The sequence below is a fragment of the Vipera ursinii genome (assembly GCF_947247035.1).
Source record: "Vipera ursinii genome assembly, contig: SUPER_Z_unloc_2, whole genome shotgun sequence".
Lineage (NCBI taxonomy): Eukaryota > Metazoa > Chordata > Lepidosauria > Squamata > Viperidae > Vipera > Vipera ursinii.
The window spans coordinates 267,923-292,922 of NW_028148448.1; the positions used below are offsets into that span (position 1 = coordinate 267,923).

The 25,000-nt window shown below is 49.7% G+C and overlaps 1 long non-coding RNA gene across 5 annotated transcripts; it reads right to left on the reverse strand.

Moving 5' to 3' along the window:
• Window positions 1–48: 48 nt before the first annotated feature.
• On the reverse strand, window positions 49–4,422 carry LOC310650505. 5 transcript variants are annotated; one of them, XR_014494383.1, is made up of 3 exons: window positions 2,240–4,422; window positions 1,708–1,911; window positions 49–1,565 (listed from the first exon to the last, which is right to left on the reverse strand). It is a non-coding gene; the product is annotated as an uncharacterized lncRNA (long non-coding RNA). The 5 variants fall into 5 exon arrangements; XR_014494384.1 differs by having other exon boundaries at window positions 49–1,414; window positions 1,484–1,911; XR_014494385.1 differs by having other exon boundaries at window positions 49–991; window positions 1,200–1,911.
• Window positions 4,423–25,000: the final 20,578 nt, after the last annotated feature.

Below are 25,000 nucleotides of genomic sequence, written 5' to 3' on the forward strand. Positions count from 1 at the left end.
CTCTCCCATCCTACCCCATCTGTCTCTCTCTATTCTTTCTCTCTCCTCTTTCTACCTCATGTTTCTCTCCCATCCTATCATATCTGTCTCTCTATTCTTTCTCTCTCCTTTCTCTCGTTTCTCTCTCCTCTTTCTACCTCATGTTTCCCTCCCATCCTATCCCATCTGTCTCTCTCTCCTTTCTCTCCTCTTTCTACCTCATGTTTCTCTCTCATCCTATCCCATCTGTCTCTCTCTATTCTCTCTCTCCTTTCTCTCTCGTGTCTCTCTCCTCTTTCTACCTCATGTTTCTCTCCCATCCTATCCCATCTGTTTTTCTCTATTCTTTCTCTCCTTTCTCTCTCCTCTTTCTACCTCATGTTTCTCTCCCATCCTATCCCATTTGTTTCTCTCTATTCTTTCTCTCCATTCTCTCTCCTCTTTCTACCTCATGTTTCTCTCCCATCCTATCCCATCTGTTTTTCTCTATTCTTTCTCTCCTTTCTCTCTCCTCTTTCTACCTCATGTTTCTCTCCCATCCTATCCCATTTGTTTCTCTCTATTCTTTCTCTCCATTCTCTCTCCTCTTTCTACCTCATGTTTCTCTCCCATCCTATCCCATCTGTCTCTCTCTATTCTTTCTCTCTCCTCTTTCTACCTCATGTTTCTCTCCCATCCTATCCCATCTGTCTCTCTCTATTCTTTCTCTCTCCTTTCTCTCTCCTCTTTCTACCTCATGTTTCTCTCCCATCCTACCCCATCTGTCTCTCTCTATTCTTTCTCTCTCCTCTTTCTACCTCATGTTTCTCTCCCATCCTATCATATCTGTCTCTCTATTCTTTCTCTCTCCTTTCTCTCTCCTCTTTCTACCTCATGTTTCCCTCCCATCCTATCCCATCTGTCTCTCTCTCCTTTCTCTCCTCTTTCTACCTCATGTTTCTCTCTCATCCTATCCCATCTGTCTCTCTCTATTCTCTCTCTCCTTTCTCTCTCGTTTCTCTCCTCTTTCTACCTCATGTTTCTCTCCCATCCTATCCCATCTGTCTCTCTATTCTTTCTCCTTTCTCTCTCCTCTTTCTACCTCATGTTTCTCTCCCATCCTATCCCATCTGTCTCTCTCTATTCTTTCTCTCTCCTTTCTCTCTCCTCTTTCTACCTCATGTTTCTCTCCCATCCTACCCCATCTGTCTCTCTCTATTCTTTCTCTCTCCTCTTTCTACCTCATGTTTCTCTCCCATCCTATCATATCTGTCTCTCTATTCTTTCTCTCTCCTTTCTCTCTCCTCTTTCTACCTCATGTTTCCCTCCCATCCTATCCCATCTGTCTCTCTCTCCTTTCTCTCCTCTTTCTACCTCATGTTTCTCTCTCATCCTATCCCATCTGTCTCTCTCTATTCTCTCTCTCCTTTCTCTCTCGTTTCTCTCCTCTTTCTACCTCATGTTTCTCTCCCATCCTATCCCATCTGTCTCTCTATTCTTTCTCCTTTCTCTCTCCTCTTTCTACCTCATGTTTCTCTCCCATCCTATCCCATCTGTCTCTCTCTATTCTTTCTCTCCTTTCTCTCTCGTTTCTCTCTCCTTTCTACCTCATGTCTCTCCCATCCTATTCCATCTGTCTGTCTATTCTTTCTCTCTCCTTTCTCTCTCATTTCTCTCTCCTCTTTCTACCTCATGTTTCTCTCCCATCCTATCCCATCTGTCTCTCTCTATTCTTTCTCTCCTTTCTACCTCATGTTTCTCTCCCATCCTATCCCATCTCTCTCTCTATTCTTTCTCTCTCCTCTTTCTACCTCATGTTTCTCTCCCATCCTATCCCATCTGTCTCTCTATTCTTTCTCTCCTTTCTCTCTCCTCTTTCTACCTCATGTTTCTCTCCCATCCTATCCCATCTGTCTCTCTCTATTCTTTCTCTCCTTTCTCTCCTCTTTCTACCTCATGTTTCTCTCCCATCCTATCCCATCTCTCTCTCTCTATTCTTTCTCTCCTCTTTCTACCTCATGTTTCTCTCCCATCCTATCCCATCTGTCTCTCTCTATTCTTTCTCTCTCATCTTTCTACCTCATGTTTATCTCCCATCCTATCCCATCTGTCTCTCTATTCTCTCTCCTTTCTCTCTCATCTGTTTCTCATTCTATCCCATCTGTTTCTCTCTCTATTCTTTCTCTCATGTTTCTCTCTCCTTTCTCTCTCCGCTCTCTATCTCATGTTTCTCTTTCTCTCTCATGTTTCTCTCTATTCTCTTTCTCTCTCCTCTTTCTACCTCATCTGTTTCTCTCCCATCCTATCCCATCTGTTTCTCTCTCTATTCTCTCTCATGTTTCTCTCTCATCTATGTTTCTCTCTCTCCTCTCTATCTTGTTTCTCTCTCTCTCCTGTTTTTGTCTCTTCTCTCCATCTCATGTTTCTCTCTCTTCTCTCTCTTTCTCTCATCTGTTTCTCTCTCTCTCCATTTTTTCTCTCTTCTCTCAATCTCATCTGTTTCTCTCTCTCTCCATTTTTTTCTCTCATCTGTTTCTCTCTCTCTCTCTTCTCTATTTTTTCTCTCTTCTCTTTCTCTCATCTGTTTTTCTCTCTCCTCTATTTATTCTCTCTTCTCTTTCTCTCATGTTTCTCTCTCTCTTCTCTATTTTTTTCTCTCTTCTCTCAATCTCATCTGTTTCTCTCTCTCTCTCCTCTATTTTTTTCTCTCATCTGTTTCTCTCTCTCTCTCTCCTCTATTTTTCTCTCTTCTCTTTCTTTCATCTGTTTTTCTCTCTCCTCTTATTTTTTCTCTCTCTTCTCTTTCTCTCATCTGTTTCTCTCTCTCTCTCCTCTATTTTTTCTCTCTCTTCTCTCTCTCATCTGTTTTTCTCTCTCCTCTATTTTTTCTCTTCTATCTCGTCTGTTTCTCTCATATCTCTCTCTCTATTTTTTTTCTTCTCTTTCTCTCATCTGTTTCTCTCTCTCCTCTATTTTTTTTCTCTCTCTCTTCTCTCTCTTTCTATCTCATCTGCTTTTCTCTCTCTCTCTCTCTCTCTCTCTCTCTCTCTCTCTCTCATCTGTTACTCTCTCTCTCTCTGGGAGAGCCCCGTGCCAGATGGACAGACGGAGGGACGGACGGACGGACAGACAAGACAGAGCACAAGCAGGCGGTTAGCAACTCCCTCCGAACGAGCCCGGAGGTTAGGGGTGACCAGACGGAGATGAGGAACGAGGAAGAGGAGACAGAGGAAGGAAGGAAAGAGGGGAAAAAAGAAGGAAGGAGGGAAGGAGGAGAGAGAAAGGAAGGAAAGAGGGGGAAAAAAGAAGGAAGGAGGGAAGGAGGAAGAGACAGAGGGAGGAAAGAAAGAGCCAGGGATTTAGCAAAGGAAAAGTGAAAGAAAGCAGCAGAGGTCCTGCAAAGCTCCCCCTTCCTCCCCTCCCCCCATTTGTGGCCAAGGGATGAGGATCCTTGAGAAATCCTTGGGAATCGGGACTCTCGATCCGGGTGGATTCCTGGATTTCAGTCCAGCTACAAAACAACGACAATAATAATAATAATAAAAAGGGATCTTCCTGCAACGTTGGCCTTTTCCTGCTTTTTGAATCTGACAAGCATTAAGACCCAGGGGGTGTGTGTGTGAAATCCTTGGAGAAATCCCGGCTTGGGAATTCTGGGAGTTGTAGTCCACCCGCCCGCCGCCATCTTGAGAGAGAGTGAGAGACGCTGGATTCCGAAGCCGGGTTTTTTTTTTATTTCCCGCCGGTTGCAAATTCGCCAATCGGCGATCGATGAAGCGTCACCCCCCCGCTTCGCCTCCTCAACCCCCGAGACCGCGACTCCGAAACCCATGCTTCCCCAGGAAGGCCGCCCTGCCGAGCGGCGTCGGACGCGAAAGAGAAAGTGGCGTGCAGAAGCGGAAGACCCAGAAAGGGCAACGAATTCGGAGAGGAAGAGAAAGTGACCCAAAGGAGAAAAGTAAAAAGAAGAAGAAAAAATAAAAAAATAAGTAAAAAAAATAGATGTGCACAGGTAGTCCTCGACATACGACCACGGTTGCCCGTCGCTAAGCGGGACGCTTGTCAAGGGAGTTCGGCTCCACTTCGTGAGCTCGCCTGCCATCAGCTGCAACATCCAGCTGGGACAAACGGGCGAAGTGATTTTTTTTTCTTTTTCGGCCCCGTTTTACAACCTTTCTCACCCCGAACCGCTTCGGTCGTTAAATGAGTCGCCCAGTGGTTAAAAAGTGAATTCTGGGTTTTCCATCCCGCCCCCCAAATTTGACTTTGCTGGCCACAAGGTCGCAAAAGGGGATGGCGACACACACACACACACACACACACACACACACACACACACACACAGAGGCTGGGGATGCTGCGACCGTCGTAAATCTGAGTCAGTTGCCAAGTGTCGGGATTCGGATCACCGGGACTCTGCCACTGTCGTAAATACGACTCGGGATTCAGATCATTGGGACAATAGAATCGTCGTCAATCTGAGTCGGTTGCCAAGCGTCGGGATTTGGATCACTGGATCAACCGTCGTAAATCTGAGTCGACTGCCAAGCATCGGGATTCGAATCAGCGGGACGTGGCAACGGTAGTAAATATGAGTCGGTTGCCAAGTATCGGGATTCGGATCACCAGGACTCTGCAACCGTCGTAAATATGAATCGGTTGCCAAGGGTCAGATCACTGGGATGCTGGAACTGTCGTATATCTGAGTCGGTTGCCGAGCATTGGGATTTTGGTTCAGCGAGACGCTGCAACCGTCGTAAATCTGAGTTGGTTGCCAAGCGTCGGGATTCCAATCACCGGGACGCTGCGACCGTCATAAATCTGAGTCGGTTGCCAAGCGTCGGGATTCGGATCACCAGGACTCTGCAACCGTCGTAAATATGAATCGGTTGCCAAGGGTCGGGATTCAGATCACTGGGATGGTGGAACCGTCGTAAATCTGAGTCGGTTGCCGAGCATCGGGATTTTGGATCAGCGGGACGCTGCAACCGTCGTAAATCTGAGTCGGTTGCTGAGCATCGAGATTTGGATCACCGAGACGCTGCAACCGTCGTAAATCTGAGTCGGGATTCAGATCACTGGGACAATAAAATTGTCGTAAATCTGAGTCGGTTGCCGAGCATCAGGATTCTGCATCACCAGGACGCTGCAACTGTCATAAATCTGAGTCGGTTGCCAAGCGTCGGGATTCCAATCACCGGGATGCTGCGACCGTCATAAATCTGAGTCGGTTGCCAAGCGTCGGGATTCGGATCACCAGGACTCTGCAACCGTCGTAAATATGAATCGGTTGCCAAGGGTCGGGATTCAGATCACTGGGATGGTGGAACCGTCGTAAATCTGAGTCGGTTGCCGAGCATCGGGATTTTGGATCAGCGGGACGCTGCAACCGTCGTAAATCTGAGTCGGTTGCTGAGCATCGAGATTTGGATCACCGAGACGCTGCAACCGTCGTAAATCTGAGTCGGGATTCAGATCACTGGGACAATACAATTGTCGTAAATCTGAGTCGGTTGCCGAGCGTCAGGATTCTGCATCACCGGGACGCTGCAACCGTCATAAATCTGAGTCGGTTGCCAAGCGTCGGGATTCCAATCACCGGGACGCTGCGACCGTCATAAATCTGAGTCGGTTGCCAAGCGTCGGGATTCGGATCACCAGGACTCTGCAACCGTCGTAAATATGAATCGGTTGCCAAGGGTCGGGATTCAGATCACTGGGATGGTGGAACCGTCGTAAATCTGAGTCGGTTGCCGAGCATCGGGATTTTGGATCAGCGGGACGCTGCAACCGTCGTAAATCTGAGTCGGTTGCTGAGCATCGAGATTTGGATCACCGAGACGCTGCAACCGTCGTAAATCTGAGTCGGGATTCAGATCACTGGGACAATACAATTGTCGTAAATCTGAGTCGGTTGCCGAGCGTCAGGATTCTGCATCACCGGGACGCTGCAACCGTCATAAATCTGAGTCGGGATTCAGATCACTGGGACAATACAATTGTCGTAAATCTGAGTCGGTTGCCGAGCGTCAGGATTCTGCATCACCGGGACGCTGCAACCGTCATAAATCTGAGTTGGTTGCCAAGCATCGGGATTCCAATCACAGGGACGCTGCGACCGTCATAAATCTGAGTCGGTTGCCAAGCGTCGAGATTTGGATCACTGGGACGCTGCAACCGTCACAGATCTGAGTCGGTTGCCAAGCGTCGGGGTTCTGCTTCACCGGGACGCTGCGACCGTCATAAATCTGAGTCGGTTGCCAAGAGTCGGGATTCCGATCACCGGGACGCTGCAACCGTCATAAATCTGAGTCGGTTGCCAAGTGTCGGGATTCCGATCACCGGGACTCTGCCACTGTCGTAAATATGACTCAGGATTCAGATCATTGGGACAATACAATCGCCGCAAATCTGAGTCGGTTGCCAAGCGTCGGGATTCTGCATCACCGGGACTCTGCAACCGTCATAAATCTGAGTCGGTTGCCGAGCGTCGGGATTCTGCATCACCGGGACTCTGCAACCGTCATAAATCTGAGTCGGTTGCCAAGCGTCGGGATTCCAATCACAGGGACGCTGCAACCGTCATAAATCTGAGTTGGTTGCCAAGCATCGGGATACCAATCACAGGGACGCTGCGACCGTCATAAATCTGAGTCGGTTGCCAAGCGTCGAGATTTGGATCACTGGGACGCTGCAACCGTCACAGATCTGAGTCGGTTGCCAAGCGTCGGGATTCTGCTTCACCGGGACGCTGCGACCGTCATAAATCTGAGTCGGTTGCCAAGAGTCGGGATTCCGATCACCGGGACGCTGCAACCGTCATAAATCTGAGTCGGTTGCCAAGTGTCGGGATTCCGATCACCGGGACTCTGCCACTGTCGTAAATATGACTCAGGATTCAGATCATTGGGACAATACAATCGTCGCAAATCTGAGTCGGTTGCCAAGCGTCGGGATTCTGCATCACCGGGACTCTGCAACCGTCATAAATCTGAGTCAGTTGCCGAGCGTCGGGATTCTGCATCACCGGGACTCTGCAACCGTCATAAATATGAGTCGGTTGCCAAGCGTCGGGATTCTGCATCACCAGGACTCTGCAACCGTCATAAATCTGAGTCGGTTGCCAAGCGTCGGGATTCCAATCACCGGGACACTGTGACCGTCATAAATCTGAGTCGGTTGCCAAGCGTCGGGATTTGGATCACTGGGACACTGCAACCGTCACAGATCTGAGTCGGTTGCCAAGCGTCGGGATTCTGCTTCACCGGGACGCTGTGACTGTCATAAATCTGAGTCGGTTGCCAAGTGTCGGGATTCCGATCACCGGGACTCTGCCACCGTCGTAAATATGACTCGGGATTCAGATCATTGGGACAATACAATCGTCGCAAATCTGAGTCGGTTGCCAAGCGTCGGGATTCTGCATCACCGGGATGCTGCAACCGTCATAAATCTGAGTCAGTTGCCGAGCGTCGGGATTCTGCATCACCGGGACTCTGCAACCGTCATAAATCTGAGTCGGTTGCCAAGCATCAGGATTCCAATCACCGGGACGCTGCAACTGTCATAAATCTGAGTCGGTTGCCAAATGTTGAGATTTGGATCACTGGGACGCTGCAACCGTCACAGATCTGAGTCGGTTGCCAAGCGTCGGGATTCTGCTTCACCGGTACGCTGCGACCGTCATAAATCTGAGTCGGTTGCCAAGAGTCGGGATTCCGATCACCGGGACTCTGCCACTGTCGTAAATATGACTCAGGATTCAGATCATTGGGACAATACAATCGTCGCAAATCTGAGTCGGTTGCCAAGCGTCGGGATTCTGCTTCACCGGGACGCTGTGACTGTCATAAATCTGAGTCGGTTGCCAAGTGTCGGGATTCCGATCACCGGGACTCTGCCACCGTCGTAAATATGACTCGGGATTCAGATCATTGGGACAATACAATCGTCGCAAATCTGAGTCGGTTGCCAAGCGTCGGGATTCTGCATCACCGGGACGCTGCAACCGTCACAAATCTGAGTCGGTTGCCGAGCGTCGGGATTCGGATCAGGGGACCGAAGGGGGTGGGTGGGTTGCTAAGTGGGAAAAAAAAAACCACAATCGCTTTTTTCCCACCCCCCCGTGCTGTTGTAAGTTCAAGCAGTCGCTAAGTGGACGGTCGTAAGTTGAGGACCACCTGTTGAAGAAGATCCGGGAGGGGAGGAGGTGGTGTCCTCTCCCCTCCCAAGCGCCAGAAGTCGGAAACAGGACTCACTTTCCCATTGGGTGACTTTGCCAGACCCTCTTTGGAAACCGTGGATTTATTGGTAGGGGGTTTGGACACGGTACCGAGTTCGAGTTTTCGGGAAGCCAGGGCGGATTCGCTTTTTTTCTCTACTTTGGCCTAAAATGGGAGATAAAGGGAGGCGGTTTCAGGTCATCAGAATTGCCAAAATAAAATAAAATAAAATAAAATAAAAAATCTCCCCACCGCCGTCACGTCGGAGATTACGGCTAGTCCTCAATTTACGACCGAAACGGGGAACCCCCATTTCTGTCGCTAAGCAAGACAGTTGTGAAAGAAGTCCCGTTTTTAGCACCTCGGGCCCACGTTTTTGACGTGAATCCCCCCCGCGGTCGTTAAGCAAGTCAAGCGGTCGTTAAGTGAATCCGGCACACCCCCCACCCAACACTGACGTTGCTTCACTGAAGGTTGCAACTGGAAACCGTCGTAAAGACAATCCTGGTGCCCGAAGTTTGATCACCTCAGCCCCGAGGACGCTGCGAGGGTCGTAAGCGTGAGGACTGGTCATAGGTTCGAGGACTGCCTGTTGCTAAAGGAACGGCTGTAGGTCGAGGACTTCGGGAGGGTGGGCGTTTTTTCCTCCACTACAAGGGGGTCCTCGATTGACAACGCTTCCTTTAGTGACCGTTTGAAGCGACCACAAGGACCACGTTCCACACTTACGACCATTTCAGCCACGGACAGGCGATCAAAAATTCGGAACACTTGGCCAAAATGACTCCTGCTTACGACCGTCGGAGTGTCAGGCGATTCCCCCTTTAGCGACCTTCGGACCGGCGAAATCCCAAGTCACGGAACGACCGTGGGGACTGCGCAACGGCGGGGACCCGCTTCACAACCGTGGCAAGGAAGGTCGTAAAACGAGGCAACCCTCCCCGTAACAAACGCCTCGCTTAGCGGCGGAGAAAAAGCTGGGTTCCCTGACGGTCGTTAAGTGGACGAAAAAGCTTTTTTTGTTTTTGTTTTTTTTTCTCGCGCGCCAATCTGGAGGAAACTGACTTGGACCCGGTCAGAGCGAAACCTGGCGTAAACGAACGGGGAAAAAAGAGGAAGAACCGTTTGGCCGAAGGGTTTAGGGGAAGGTTTAGCCTCGCTGGTTAGTTATTATGTTGGTTTCGTTGGGCTGGCGGCTTTTCAAAGAGTCGGGGGGTGGGGAGGGGAAACCCCACTTCCTTAGCTCTCCATCCAAGCTTGCGGGGGATTCTGGGAGTTGAAGTCCACACGTCTTCCAAAGGGGCTGAGATGGGGAAAAAAAAAGTGGGTTGGGATCTCTCCGGCACGTTTCCAACCGTCTCCAAAATTGCCGATTTCCTCACAAGACGTTTCTGGACCCAACTAGGGAACGTTATCAGTGCTGGAAAGAGGAGGAAGGAAGGAAGAAAGGAAGGAAGGAAGGAAGGAAGGAAGGAAGGAAGGAAGGAAGGAAGGAAGGAAGGAAGGAAGGAAGGAAGGACTGAGCTGGGTGGTTTCCTTGCAGATGTTTCATGACCCAACTAGGAAACATCATCGATGATAGAAGGAAGTGAGGATTTTGGAGGGAGGCAGGGAAGGAAGGAAGGAAGGAAGGAAGGAAGGAAGGAAGGAAGGAAGGAAGGAAGGAAGGAAGGAAGGAAGGAAGGACTGAGCTGGGTGGTTTCCTTGCAGACGTTTCAGGACCCAACTAGGAAACATCATCGATGATAGAAGGAAGGGAGGATTTTGGAGGAAGGGAGGGAAGGAAGGAAGGAAGGAAGGAAGGAAGGAAGGAAGGAAGGAAGGAAGGACTGAGCTGGGTGGTTTCCTTGCAGATGTTTCATGACCCAACTAGGAAACATCATCGATGATAGAAGGAAGTGAGGATTTTGGAGGGAGGGAGGGAAGGAAGGAAGGAAGGAAGGAAGGAAGGAAGGAAGGAAGGAAGGAAGGAAGGAAGGAAGGAAGGAAGGAAGGAAGGAAGGACTCTGAGCTGGGTGGTTTCCTTGCAGACGTTTTGTGACCCAACTAGGAAACATCATTGATGTTAGAAGGAAGTGAGGATTTTGGAGGGAGGGAGGGAGGGAGGGAGGGAGGGAAGGAAGGAAGGAAGGAAGGAAGGAAGGAAGGAAGGAAGGAAGGAAGGACTGAGCTGGGTGGTTTCCTTGCAGACGTTTCAGGACCCAACTAGGAAACATCATCGATGATAGAAGGAAGGGAGGATTTTGGAGGGAGGGAGGGAGGGAGGGAAGGAAGGAAGGAAGGAAGGAAGGAAGGAAGGAAGGAAGGAAGGAAGGAAGGAAGGACTGAGCTGGGTGGTTTCCTTGCAGACGTTTCAGGACCCAACTAGGAAACATCATCGATGATAGAAGGAAGGGAGGATTTTGGAGGAAGGGAGGGAAGGAAGGAAGGAAGGAAGGAAGGAAGGAAGGAAGGAAGGAAGGAAGGAAGGAAGGATGGACTCTGAGCTGGGGGGTTTCCTTGCAGACGTTTTGTGACCCAAGTAGGAAACATCATTGATGTTAGAAGGAAGTGAGGATTTTGGAGGGAGGGAGGGAGGGAGGGAAGGAAGGAAGGAAGGAAGGAAGGAAGGAAGGAAGGAAGGAAGGAAGGAAGGAAGGAAGGAAGGAAGGATTCTGAGCTGGGGGGTTTCCTTGCAGACGTTTTGTGACCCAAGTAGGAAACATCATTGATGTTAGAAGGAAGTGAGGATTTTGGAGGGAGGGAGGGAGGGAGGGAAGGAAGGAAGGAAGGAAGGAAGGAAGGAAGGAAGGAAGGAAGGAAGGAAGGAAGGAAGGAAGGACTCTGAGCTGGGTGGTTTCCTTGCAGTCGTTTTGTGACCCAACTAGGAAACATCATTGATGTTAGAAGGAAGTGAGGATTTTGGAGGGAGGGAGGGAGGGAGGGAGGGAGGGAGGGAGGGAGGGAAGGAAGGAAGGAAGGAAGGAAGGAAGGAAGGAAGGAAGGAAGGACTGAGCTGGGTGGTTTCCTTGCAGACGTTTCAGGACCCAACTAGGAAACATCATCGATGATAGAAGGAAGTGAGGATTTTGGAGGGAGGGAGGGAAGGAAGGAAGGAAGGAAGGAAGGAAGGAAGGAAGGAAGGAAGGAAGGACTCTGAGCTGGGTGGTTTCCTTGCAGATGTTTCATGACCCAACTAGGAAACATCATCGATGATAGAAGGAAGTGAGGATTTTGGAGGGAGGGAGGGAAGGAAGGAAGGAAGGAAGGAAGGAAGGAAGGAAGGAAGGAAGGAAGGAAGGACTGAGCTGGGTGGTTTCCTTGCAGACGTTTTAGGACCCAACTAGGAAACATCATCGATGATAGAAGGAAGGGAGGATTTTGGAGGAAGGGAGGGAAGGAAGGAAGGAAGGAAGGAAGGAAGGAAGGAAGGAAGGAAGGAAGGAAGGATTCTGAGCTGGGTGGTTTCCTTGCAGAGGTTTTGTGACCCAAGTAGGAAACATCATTGATGTTAGAAGGAAGTGAGGATTTTGGAGGGAGGGAGGGAGGGAGGGAGGGAAGGAAGGAAGGAAGGAAGGAAGGAAGGAAGGAAGGAAGGAAGGAAGGAAGGAAGGAAGGAAGGAAGGAAGGATTCTGAGCTGGGGGGTTTCCTTGCAGACGTTTTGTGACCCAAGTAGGAAACATCATCGATGTTAGAAGGAAGTGAGGATTTTGGAGGGAGGGAAGGAAGGAAGGAAGGAAGGAAGGAAGGAAGGAAGGAGGGAGGGAGGGAGGGAAGGAAGGAAAGAAGGAAGGAGGGAAGGAAGGAAGGAAGGAAGGAAGGAAAGAAGGAAGGAGGGAAGGAAGGAAGGAAGGAAAGAAGGAAGGAAGGAAGGAAGGAGGGAGGGAAGGAAGGAAGGAAGGAAGGTCTCTGAGCTGGGTGGTTTCCTTGCAGACGTTTCATGACCCAGGTAGGGAACGTCATCAGGGCTAGCGAGGAGGAGGCGGAAGAAGAAGAGGAGGAGGAAGAGGAGGAGGAAGAAGAGGAAGAAAAGGAGGAGGAGGAGGAAGAGGAAGCACTGTGGGGTCCCTGGTGCTCTCTGAGCTGGGTGGTCTCCTTCCAGATGTTTCATGACCCAACTAGGGATCATCATCATGGCTGGAAGGATGAGGAAGGAAGGAAGGAAGGAAGGAAGGAAGGAAGGAAGGAAGGAGTGGTGGTGGTGGTGGTGAAGGAGGAGGAGGAGGACTGTGGGGTCCCTGGTGCTCTCTGAGCTGGGTGGTCTCCTTGCAGATGTTTCATGACCTAACTAGGGATCATCATCAGGGCTGGAAGGACGAGGAAGGAAGGAAGTAAGGAAGGAAGGAAGGAAGGAGTGGTGGTGGTGGTGGTGAAGGAGGAGGAGGAGGACTGTGGGGTCCTTGGTGCTCTCTGAGCTGGTTGGTTTCCTGGCAGACCTTTCATGACCCAACTAGGGAACGTCATCAGGGCTAGATGGGAGTAGGGTTCTAGCTTCCGGCATTGATGACGTTCCCCAGTTGGGTCACGAAACGTCTGCCAGGAAACCAACCAGCTCAGAGAGCCCCGGGTAACCCCCAAATTTCGACCCTGAGTTGCACCGATTCTCTTTTACCGGGACCTCCGGGGTTGGTGGTGTGGTTCTCAAACCCAGCTCTGGATTCATCTGCAAAAAAGGGGGTCTTCGACGAACGTCCTGGGGTCTCAGCTAGCCTGAGAAGTCAAAAGGAACATCTCCCACCTCCATTGGGATCAGCCCCTTCCTTATCACTACAGGAAAACTCCACGGATGTGTGTCTGGAGTCCACCAGGACTTCCCTAATCCTCTTGACCAACCTCTTGACCAAGAAGAGAAGGCCCAAACTCTCGACCAAGAAGGCCCAACCTCTTGACCAAGAAGCGAAGGCCCAAAATCTTGACGAAGAAGAGAAGGCCCAACCTGTTGACCAAGAAGCGAAGGCCAACATCTTGACTGAGAAGGCCAACATCTTGACTAAGAAGAGAAGGCCCAACCTCTTGACCAAAAAGAAAAGGGCCAACCTCTTGACCAAGAAGAGAAGGCCCAACTCTTGACCAAGAGAAGGCCCTACTTCTTGACCAAGAAGAGAAGGCCCAACTCTTGACCAAGAGAAGGCCCTACTTCTTGACCAAAAAGCGAAGGTCCAACCTCTTGACCAAGAAGAGAAGGCCCAAATTCTTGACCAAGAAGGCCCAATCTCTTGACCAAGAAGAGAAGGCCCAACCTCTTGACCAAGAAGAGAAGGCCCAACCTCTTGACCAAGAAGAAAAGGCCCAACCTCTTGACCAAGAAGAGAAGGTCCAACCTCTTAACCAAGAAGCAAAGGTCCAACATCTTGACCAAGAAGCGAAGGCCCAACCTGTTCACCAAGAAGAGAAGGCTCAACCTCTTGACCAAGACATCAAGGCCCAACCTCTTGACCAAGAAGAGGCCCAACGTCTTGACCAAGAAGCGAAGGCCCAACATCTTGAACAAGAAGAGAGGGCCCAAACTCTTGACCAAGAAGAAAAGGGCCAACCTCTTGACCAAGAAGAGAAGGCCCAACCTCTTGACCAAGAAGCGAAGGCCCAACATCTTGAACAAGAAGAGAGGGCCCAAACTCTTGACCAAGAAGAAAAGGGCCAACCTCTTGACCAAGAAGAGAAGGCCCAACTCTTGACCAAGAGAAGGCCCTACTTCTTGACCAAGAAGAGAAGGCCCAACTCTTGACCAAGAGAAGGCCCTACTTCTTGACCAAGAAGCGAAGGTCCAACCTCTTGACCAAGAAGCAAAGGCCCAACCTCTTGAGCAAGAAGAGAGGGCCCAACCTCTTGACCAAGAAGTGAAGGCCCAACATCTTGAGCAAGAAGAGAGGGCCCAACCTCTTGACCAAGAAGAAAAGGCCCAAACTCTTGACCAAGAAGAGAAGGCCCAACTCTTGACCAAGAGAAGACCCTACTTCTTGACCAAGAAGAGAAGGCCCAACATCTTGACCAAGAAGAGAAGGCGTAACCTCTCGACCAAGAAGAGAAGGCGTAACCTCTTGACCAAGAAGAGAAGGCGCAACCTCTTGACCAAGAAGAGAAGGCCCAACCTCTTGACCAAGAAGAACATCATTTCCCACTGGATCTCAGCTGTCATCCCAGATACTAGGCGCCCGGGAGTTGCGGTTCTTCTCCTTCTTGACGTGGTGGTATCTCAACCCGCCGGCATCCGTTTCCTTCTGGTGAGCCGACCATACTTAGGAGGTCCTTCTCTCTCCATGGGACCAACTAACTAGTCCTCCGTGCTTCCAAACCAGGATGGTGGCATCTCGGTTAGGTTTCCCCGTCCCTTTGGACCAACCAACCCTGTCCGAGATACAGCAGAAGGACTCACCTTTCCTCCACCTGGCTGATGTTTGATGTTATCCGTGGAACCGATCTTCGACCGGATGTTCTTCAGATCCGGAACGGAGACGCTGGTGGTCGGCCGCGGAGGCTTGGAAGCCCCTGGGCTGGTTTTGGGAAGGGCTTTGGACGCCAAGAGGGATGGCTTCTTGGGTTCGGCCGGAACGCTCGCCGATCCCAGAGGCTTGGTGGCGACGGTTTTTGGTTTCGGCCGGCCGGCCGAGGCTCCCAACGGGGCGGGAGAAGCGGTGGTGGACGCCGGGGCGCTCCTGGGACGGCTCGGATCGGCTGCAAGGGAGAAGGCGGATGAGGAAGGGGAGCCGCGTCCCGCCGGAGGGGAGGGGCGGAAGAGAAAGGAGTTTTTGGAGAAGAGGGATTACCTGTTGGTGACTTTGCCGAGGCCTTCTTCGCATCGGCGGCTTTGACGTCAGTCTTGACGGCTGCCCAAGGCAAAGGAGGCAAACATCAGTTGGATTGGATTGCAGCCTTGACTTTATTTTATTTTATTTTATAATTTTATTTATTTTATTTTATTGATTAAACTTAATTGTTTTATTTTATAATTTTGTTTATTTTATTTATTAAACTTAATTATTTTATTTTATAATTTTATTTATTTTATTATTTCATTTTATTTGACTTTATTCTTTTATTTTGACTTTCTTTTATTTGACTATTATTCTATTCTATTTATTTTATTATTTTATTTATTATTTAACGTATTTTATTTTATTATGTTATTTATGTTATTTTATTTTATTTACCTTATTGTTTTATTTGACTTTATTAGTTTTTATTCTATTCTATTCTATTCTATTCTATTCTATTCTTCTATTCTATTCTATTCTATTCTATTCTATTATTCTATTCTATTATTCTATTCTATTCTATTCTATTCTATTCTATTCTATTATTCTATTCTATTCTATTCTCTATTCTATTCTATTCTATTCTATTCTATTCTATTCTATTCTATTCTATTCCATTCTATTCTAATTCTAATCTTTCATTCCTATATTCTATTCTATTCTAATTCTATTCTTTCATTCCTCTATTCTATTCTATTCTATTCTATTCTATTCTATTCTAATTCTATTCTTTCATTCCTCTATTCTATTCTATTCTATTCTATTCTATTCTATTCTATTCCATTCTATTCTAATTCTAATCTTTCATTCCTATATTCTATTCTATTCTTTCATTCCTCTATTCTATTCTATTCTAATTCTATTCTTTCATTCCTCTATTCTATTCTATTCTATTCTATTCTAATTCTAATCTTTCATTCCTATATTCTATTCTATTCTAATTCTATTCTTTCATTCCTCTATTCTATTCTATTCTATTCTATTCTATTCTATTCTATTCTATTCTATTCTATTCTATTCTATTCTATTCTATTCTATTCCATTCTATTCTAATCCATTCCATTCTATTCTAATTCTATTCTTTCATTCCTCTATTCTATTCTATTCTATTCTATTCCATTCCATATTTTCTATTCGATTCTATTCTATTCTATTCTAATTCTAATTCTAATCTTTCATTCCTATATTCTATTCTATTCTAATTCTATTCTTTCATTCTTCTATTCTATTCTATTCTATTCTATTCCATTCTATTCTATTCTTTCATTCTTCTATTCTATTCTATTCTATTCTATTCCATATTTTCTATTCTATTCTATTCTATTCCATTCCATATTTTCTATTCTATTCTATTCTATTCTAATTCTAATCTTTCATTCCTATATTCTATTCTATTCTAATTCTATTCTTTCATTCCTCTATTCTATTCTATTCTATTCTATTCTATTCTATTCTATTCTATTCTATTCCATTCTATTCTAATCCATTCCATTCTATTCTAATTCTATTCTTTCATTCCTCTATTCTATTCTATTCTATTCTATTCCATTCCATATTTTCTATTCGATTCTATTGTATTCTATTCTAATTCTAATTCTAATCTTTCATTCTTCTATTCTATTCTATTCTATTCTATTCTATTCTATTCTATTCTATTCCATTCTAATTCTATTCTTTCATTCTTCTATTCTATTCTATTCTATTCTATTCTATTCTATTCTATTCTATTCTATTCTGTCTGTGTCTCTTTGTGTGTATGTGTGTGTGTGTGTGTGTGTGTGTGTGTGTGTGTGTGTGTGTGTGTTTCACCCTCCCTCACTTCACCTCCCTCCATTCCGGAATCCGGTGGGATCAAGACGGACAACCGGAGACGCCCACCACCACCCCTCTCAATGCTCCGGGCAGCTCCTTCACCCTCCCAACACCACCCCCAGCCCCAGAAGCCCCCCCCCAAATCTCCCAGGATGCCCCACTCCCAACAGCAACTACTCACCGGAGGGCTTCTTGGGGGCCAAAGCGCCGGCGGCCGGGGCGGTCCTCGGGCTGGGCGACGTCGCCGGCCTGGAGCCTCCCGGGGTGGCGGCCTTCCCGCCGGGCCGAGGGGCCGAGGGGGTCTTGGAAGGGGAGATCTTCTTCTCCGGGATCTTCCCGTCGGTCCCCTAGGAAGAGGAGGAGGAGGAGGAATCCTGTCAAGATTCCCGGGATCCGCGCCAGACGTTCCTCCGAGGGATCCAGAAGGGCAAAAGGCGTTTCGATCCGCACGTGGGGCGTGATCCCCTGCCTCGCGGGGTCACAAATTCCCACGTTCCGGACTTCCGGGGTGTTGGTCTTTCCCGCCTCCTGGAAGGAGAGGGTCGGAAGGGGACCCTGGAGGTCTTCTAGTCCACCCCCGGGCTGTGCCAGCGCTCTTTCTTTGCAGCCGGAGAAACTAAGGGGGCGAGGAGTATCTCCCGAGTTGCTTTCCCCGCCCGTTGTAGAGCAGCGGGACCGGCGGTCTCTTATCTGACCGGTCCCTACGTGGCGTCCCTTCGCTGCCTCCCAAGGTCTTTCCCGCATCCGAGAAATAAAAGAGCGTCGGAAAGGGACCCTGGAGGTCTTCTAGTCCACCCCCGGGCTATTCAAGCGCTCTTTCTTTGCAGCCGGAGAAACTAAGGGGGCGAGGAGTATCTCCCGAGTTGCTTTCCCCGCCCGTTGTAGACCAGCGGGACCGGCGGTCTCTTATCTGACCGGTCCCTACGCGGCGTCCCTTCGCTCCCTCCCAAGGTCTTTCCCGCATCCGAGAAATAAAAGAGCGTCGGAAGGGGACCCTAGAGGTCTTCTAGTCCACCCCCGGGCTGTGCCAGCGCTCTTTCTTTGCAGCCGGAGAAACTAAGGGGCCGGGGGGAAAGTATCTCGCCTCTTCTCTTTCACCTCGGCTGCCTCTTTCTCTTTTTTTCTCGGCTCCATCGCTTCGCCGAGTCTCACCAATCCTTCCCGGCCTGCCGTCCCGATTCTCTTTTAACTCCTCCGGACCCCAGTCCACGTTTTCTCCGCGCCGTTCCCAGACGGCGTTCCGAGTCTTTCTTACCTTGGGTTTAAGCTCCCGAGGGGTTAAGCTGGACGGCCGAGCCAGGCCGGACGACGGGCGTTTAGGAGCGGGCGCCGAGGTGGCGGGACCGGCGGCACCCGGTGCGGCGGTCTTTTTGTTGGCGCCCAGCGTGGCCGAAGCCGGACGCTTAGCCGGAGGGGCACCGGCCGTCCCGGGCTTCGATTTCGCTGGAGCGGCGGGCTTGGCCCCCCCCGCGGTGGCCGACGGCTGGACGGGAGAAACATGCAGCCCAGCGCAACGGAAAAACAAAGAGAGAAGAGAGAAAGAAAGAAAGAAAGAAAGAAAGAGAGAGAGAGAGAGAGAGAGAGAGAGAGAGAGAGAGAAGAACGAAACAGGACAGAAAAAAAAAAAAGAAAGAACAAGCCGAGCGTTGTCAACGGAAGGCCGAACATATAAAAACGGGCGCAACTCAAGTCAATTCAGAAGAAAAAATAACGATAATAATAATAATAATAATAATAATAATAATAATAATAATAATAATAACGGCAGGACTCTGTTGTCTGACCTCAAAGGGAGAAGCGTCGAATCGACCCAAATAACTGGGAGGATCGGGCCCTTTGAAGGGAAGAGAGGTGGGAAAGGATGGAGAAAGAAAGAAAGAAAGAAAGAAAGAAAGAAAGAAAGAAAGAAAGAAAGAAAGAAAGAAAGAAAGAAAGAAAGAAAGTAAAAGAAAGATTGGACTGTGGGGTCCCTGATGCTCTCTGAGGTTTCCTTGCAGACGTCTCATGACCTCTGAGGTTTCCTTGCAGACGTCTCATGACCCAACTAGGGAACGTCATCAGGGCTAGAAGAGGAGAGGAGGAGGAGGAGGAGGAGGAGGATGGACTGTGGGGTCCCTGGTGCTCTCTGAGCTGGTGGGTTTCCTTGCAGACGTCTCATGACCCAACTAGGGAACAATATCAGTGCTAGAGGAGGAGGAGGAGGAGGAGGAGGAAGACTGTGGGGTCCTTGGTGCTCTCTGAGTTGGGTGGTCAACTTGCAGACGTTTCATGAACCAACTAGGGAACAATATCAGTGCTAGAAGGAGGTCGGGTTGCGAGGAGGAGGAGGAGGAGGAGGAAGAGGAGGATTGTGTGGGGTCCTTGGGGCTCTCTGAGCTTGGTGGTTTCCTTGCAGACGTTTCATGACCCAACTACGGAACAATATCAGTGCTAGAGGAGGAGGAGGAGGAGGAGGAGGAGGAGGAGGAAGAGCATGGAGCATTTAATACTGGCAGGTAAGTCCATATATCTTTAACGCAGATGAAGAGGGATGGTCACCTTCAATTGTCCATACGTGGTCCTTCCATCTTCAAACTTATCAAGGTATGGATGCCCACCTCAAAGCCGCGAACTTCCAGCAGCTTTCTCTCAAGCCTGGCAGGTGGATCCACCCATCTTTTCATGAAGATGAAGAAGGATGGACCAAATATGGACTTGGTCCCTACACCTTCAATGGTCCCTACACCTTGAAGCTAAGGTACCAAGTTATGGATGTCCACCTCGAAGCAATGAACTTACAGCACGTTTTCTCAACTCTGGCAGGTGGATCCATCCATCTTTTACTGGAGATGGAAGAGGGATGGACCAAATATGGACTAGGTCCCTAATCCTTCAATGGTCCCTACGCCTTCAACCCATCAAAGTATGGATGTCCACCTCAAAGCTATGGACATGGAGCAGGTTTTCTCAACCCTGGTAGGTGGATCCATCCATCTTTTAATGGAAAGGAAGAGGGATGGACCAAATATGGACCTGGTCCATACACCTTATATGATCCCTACACTTTCAAGCTATGGTACCAACTTATGGATGTCCACCTCAAAGCCATGAACTTACAGCAGGTTTTCTCAACTTTGGCAGGTGGATCCATCCATCTTTTAATGGAGATGAAGAAGGATGGACCAAATATGGACTTGGTCCCTACACCTTCAAGTGATGGTACCAGGTTATGGATGTCCACCTCAAAGCAATGAACTTAAGCAGGTTTTCTCAATTCTGGCAGGTGGATCCATCCATCTTTTAATGGAGATGAAGAAGAATGGACCAAATATGTACTTGGTCCCTACATCTTCAATGGTCCCTCTACCTTCAACCCATCAAAAGTATGGATGTCCACCTCAAAGCCATGAACTTACAGCAGGTTTTCTCAACTCTGGCAGGTGCATCCATCCATCTTTTAATGGAGATGAAGAAGAATGGACCAAATATGGACTTGGTCCCTACATCTTCAATGGTCCCTCTACCTTCAACCCATCAATGGTATGGATGTCGACCTCAAGGCCATGGACTTGGAGCAGATTTCCTCAACTCTGGCAGGTGGGTCCACCCATCTTTTAATGGAGAGGAAGAGGGATGGACCAAATACGGACTTGGTCCATACACCTTATATGATCCCTAGACTTTCAAGCTATGGTACCAAGTTATGGATGTCCACCTCAAAGCCATGAACTTACAGCAGGTTTTCTCAATTCTGGCAGGCGGGTCCACACATCTTTTAATGGAGATGAAGAAGGATGGACCAAATATGGACTTGGTCCCTACACCTTCAAGTGATGGTACCAGGTTATGGATGTCCACCTCAAAGCCATGAACTTACAGCAGGTTTTCTCAATTCTGGCAGGCGGGTCCACACATCTTTTAACGGAGATGAAGAGGGATGGACCAAATATGGAATTGTCCCTACACCTTCAATGGTCCCAACGCCTTCAAGCTAACCAATTATGGATGTCCACCTCAAAGTGGTGAACCTAGCTCCGTGTTTCTCCACTGGGGCAGCTGGAAGCTGTACGGACTTCAACTCCCAGGGTGGAATCCCCAGCCAGGGTTGGAGTTGAGGTCCAGACACCTTCGGTCCACCGAGCTGGAGAAACGCTGCTCGCCCGGTTTCGCGAGGGTCTTCCTTCTCCCAAACCTTCAGCTCAGAGAACAGACCTTCAATGTTAGCTTAGAAGAAGCAGGATCGGGGTGGCGGTGGTGGTGGTGGTGGTGGGAATCAAGCACGTCGGAAGCCGGAAACGCGAGAGAAGGAAACTCACCTTAGTCTTCTTCTCTGGGCTGGGTGGAAGGGTAGCTGGCTCATCTGATGACGGAAGCTCGGCAGATGCCTTCACCTCTCCTGCTTCGGCAACGCAAAAAGATAAAAAAAAAGAGCCGGAAACGGCGCGGTTAGGCCACGTTTCGCGGCGCGAGAGAGCGAGGACGGCTGGAAGACCACGAACACAACTCTCGTTCAACTCCGGGTTGCGTTTGGGGGTGGGCTTGGGGAAGTTTCTCCGGATTTTGGGAAGAGAAGTCCGCCATCCTGGGAAGCCAAAGGCCGGGGTGACTATGGGTGGGTGGGTGGGTGTGACTTTCGATATTCATTTCTCCTTTCCCGCCCTCCAACGGTCCCGTTTCTGTGACATGCATGTCAGAACGGGCCTTAGATGTTGGCTTCCAAATAGAAAACCACGTTTGCCCCAAACGTTTATCAAAGGAGGAGGAGGAGGAGGAGGAGGAGGAGGAGGAGGAGGAGGAGGAAGGACTGGCGGGGGTTCCTTGATGCTCTCTGAGCTGGGTGCTTTTCATGCAGACGTTTCTTGACCCAACTAGGGACCATCATCAGTGGAAGAAGGGAAGGGAGAGTGCAGAGGCGAGGAGGAGGAGGAGGAGGAGGAGGAGGAGGAGGAGGAGGAGGAGGAGGAGGAAGGACTGGGGGGGGTCCTTGATGCTCTCTGAGCTGGGTGCTTTTCATGCAGACGTTTCTTGACACAACTAGGGACCATCATCAGTGGAAGAAGGGAAGGGAGAGTGCAGAGGCGAGGAGGAGGAGGAGGAGGAGGAGGAGGAGGAGGAGGAGGAGGAGGAGGAGGAGGAGGAGGAGGAGGAGGAGGAGGAAGAGGAGGAAGGACTGGCGGGGGTTCCTTGATGCTCTCTGAGCTGGGTACTTTTCATGCAGACGTTTCTTGACCCAACTAGGGACCATCATCAGTGGAAGAAGGGAAGGGAGAGTGCAGAGGCGAGGAGGAGGAGGAGGAGGAGGAGGAGGAGGAGGAGGAAGAGGAGGAAGGACTGGCGGGGGTTCCTTGATGCTCTCTGAGCTGGGTGCTTTTCATGCAGACGTTTTTTGACCCAACTAGGGAACATCATCAGTGGAGGAAGGGAAGGGAGAGTGCAGAGGCGAGGAGGAGGAGGAGGAGGAGGAGGAGGAGGAGGAGGAGGAGGAGGAGGAGGAAGAGGAGGAGGAGGAAGGACTGGCGGGGGTTCCTTGATGCTCTCTGAGCTGGGTGCTTTTCATGCAGACGTTTTTTGACCCAACTAGGGAACATCATCAGTGGAGGAAGGGAAGGGAGAGTGCAGAGGCGAGGAGGAGGAGGAGGAGGAGGAGGAGGAGGAGGAGGAGGAAGAGGAGGAGGAGGAGGAAGGATTGGGGGGGGGTCCTTGATGCTCTCTGAGCTGGGTGCTTTTCATGTAGACGTTTCTTGACCCAACTAGGGACCATCATCAGTGGAAGAAGGGAAGGGAGAGTGCAGAGGCGAGGAGGAGGAGGAGGAGGAGGAGGAGGAGGAAGAGGAGGAGGAGGAAGGATTGGGGGGGTTCCTTGATGCTCTCTGAGCTGGGTGCTTTTCATGCAGACGTTTCTTGACCCAACTAGGGACCATCATCAGTGGAAGAAGGGAAGGGAGAGTGCAGAGGCGAGGAGGAGGAGGAGGAGGAGGAGGAGGAGGAGGAGGAGGAAGGAGACTGTAGGGTGCCTGGTGCTCTCTGAGCTTGAGGTAGACCTTTCAAGACCAAACTAGGTAACATCATCCGTGCCAGACGGGAGAGGAGGAGGAGGAGGAGGAGGAGGAGGAAGAAAGAGGTGGAGGGAGAGGAGGAGGAAACGAGGAGGAGGAGGAGGAGGAGAACGAGAAGGAGACGAAGAGCAGGAGGAGGAGAAGGAGAGGAAGAGGAGAGGAGGAAGAGGAGAACGAGAAGGAGACGAAGAGGAGGAAGAGGAGGAAGAGGAGGAGAGGAGGAAGAGAAGGAGAGGAGGAAGAGGAGGAGGAGGAGGAGAAGGAGATGAAGAGGAGGAAGAAGAGGAGGAGGAAGGAGATTGTAGGCTGCCTGGTGCTCTCTGAACTACTTGTAGACCTGTCAAGGTCAAACAAGGTAACAACATCAGTGCTAGACAGCAGAGGAGGAGGAGTGGGAGGAAGGAGGAAGAAGGAGGAGAGGAAGAGGAGGGCGAGAAGGAGATGAAGCCGAGAAGGATGAGAAGGAGAAGATGAGAAGGAGGAGGAGAGGAAAAGAAAGAGAAGGAGGAGACGAAGAGAAGGAGGAGGAGGAGGAGGAGAAGAGGAAGACGAGGAGATTAGGAAGAGGAGGAGAGGAAGAAGAGAACGAGGAGATGAAAAGGAGGAAGAAGAGGAGGAGAGGAGGAAGAGAAGGAGAGGAAGAAGAGGAGGAGGAGAACGAGGAGAGGAGGAGGAGAAGGGGAAGACGAGGAGAGGAGGAAGAGGAGGAGAGGAAGAAGAGAACGAGAAGGAGATGAAGAGGAGGAAGAAGAGGAGGAGAGGAGGAAGAGAAGGAGAGGAAGAAGAGGAGGAGGAGAACGAGAAGGAGATGAGGAGCAGGAGAAGAGGAAGACGAGGAGAGGAGGAAGAGGAGGAGAGGAAGAAGAGAACGAGAAGGAGATGAAGAGGAGGAAGAAGAGGAGGAGAGGAGGAAGAGAAGGAGAGGAAGAAGAGGAGGAGGAGAACGAGAAGGAGATGAGGAGCAGGAGAAGAGGAAGATGAGGAGAGGAGGAAGAGGAGGAGAGGAAGAAGAGAACGAGAAGGAGATGAAGAGGAGGAAGAAGAGGAGGAGAGGAGGAAGAGGAGGAGAGGAAGAAGAGAACGAGAAGGAGATGAAGAGGAGGAAGAAGAGGAGGAGAGGAGGAAGAGGAGGAGAGGAAGAAGAGGAGGAGGAGAACGAGGAGAGGAGGAAGAAGAGGAAGACGAGGAGAGGAGGAAGAGGAGGAGAGGAAGAAGAGAACGAGAAGGAGATGAAGAGGAGGAAGAAGAGGAGGAGAGGAGGAAGAGAAGGAGAGGAAGAAGAGGAGGAGGAGAACGAGGAGAGGAGGAAGAAGAGGAAGACGAGGAGAGGAGGAAGAGGAGGAGAGGAAGAAGAGAACGAGAAGGAGAGGAAGAGGAAGAAGAGGAGGAGAGGAGGAAGAGAAGGAGAGGAAGAAGAGGAGGAGGAGAACGAGGAGAGGAGGAAGAAGAGGAAGACGAGGAGAGGAGGAAGAGGAGGAGAGGAAGAAGCGAACGAGAAGGAGATGAAGAGGAGGAAGAAGAGGAGGAGAGGAGGAAGAGAAGGAGAGGAAGAAGAGGAGGAGAACGAGGAGAGGAGGAAGAAGAGGAAGACGAGGAGAGGAGGAAGAGGAGGAGAGGAAGAAGAGGAGAACGAGAAGGAGATGAAGAGGAGGAAGAAGAGGAGGAGAGGAGGAAGAGGAGAGGAAGAAGAGGAGAACGAGAAGGAGATGAAGAGGAGGAAGAAGAGGAGGAGAGGAGGAAGAGAAGGAGAGGAAGAAGAGGAGGAGGAGAACGAGAAGGAGATGAGGAGCAGGAGAAGAGGAAGACGAGGAGAGGAGGAAGAGGAGGAGAGGAAGAAGAGAACGAGAAGGAGATGAAGAGGAGGAAGAAGAGGAGGAGAGGAGGAAGAGAAGGAGAGGAAGAAGAGGAGGAGAACGAGAAGGAGATGAGGAGCAGGAGAAGAGGAAGACGAGGAGAGGAGGAAGAGGAGGAGAGGAAGAAGAGAACGAGAAGGAGATGAAGAGGAGGAAGAAGAGGAGGAGAGGAGGAAGAGAAGGAGAGGAAGAAGAGGAGGAGGAGGAGAACGAGAAGGAGATGAGGAGCAGGAGAAGAGGAAGAGGAGGAGAGGAGGAAGAGGAGGAGAGGAAGAAGAGAACGAGAAGGAGATGAAGAGGAGGAAGAAGAGGAGGAGAGGAGGAAGAGAAGGAGAGGAAGAAGAGGAGGAGGAGAACGAGAAGGAGATGAGGAGCAGGAGAACAGGAA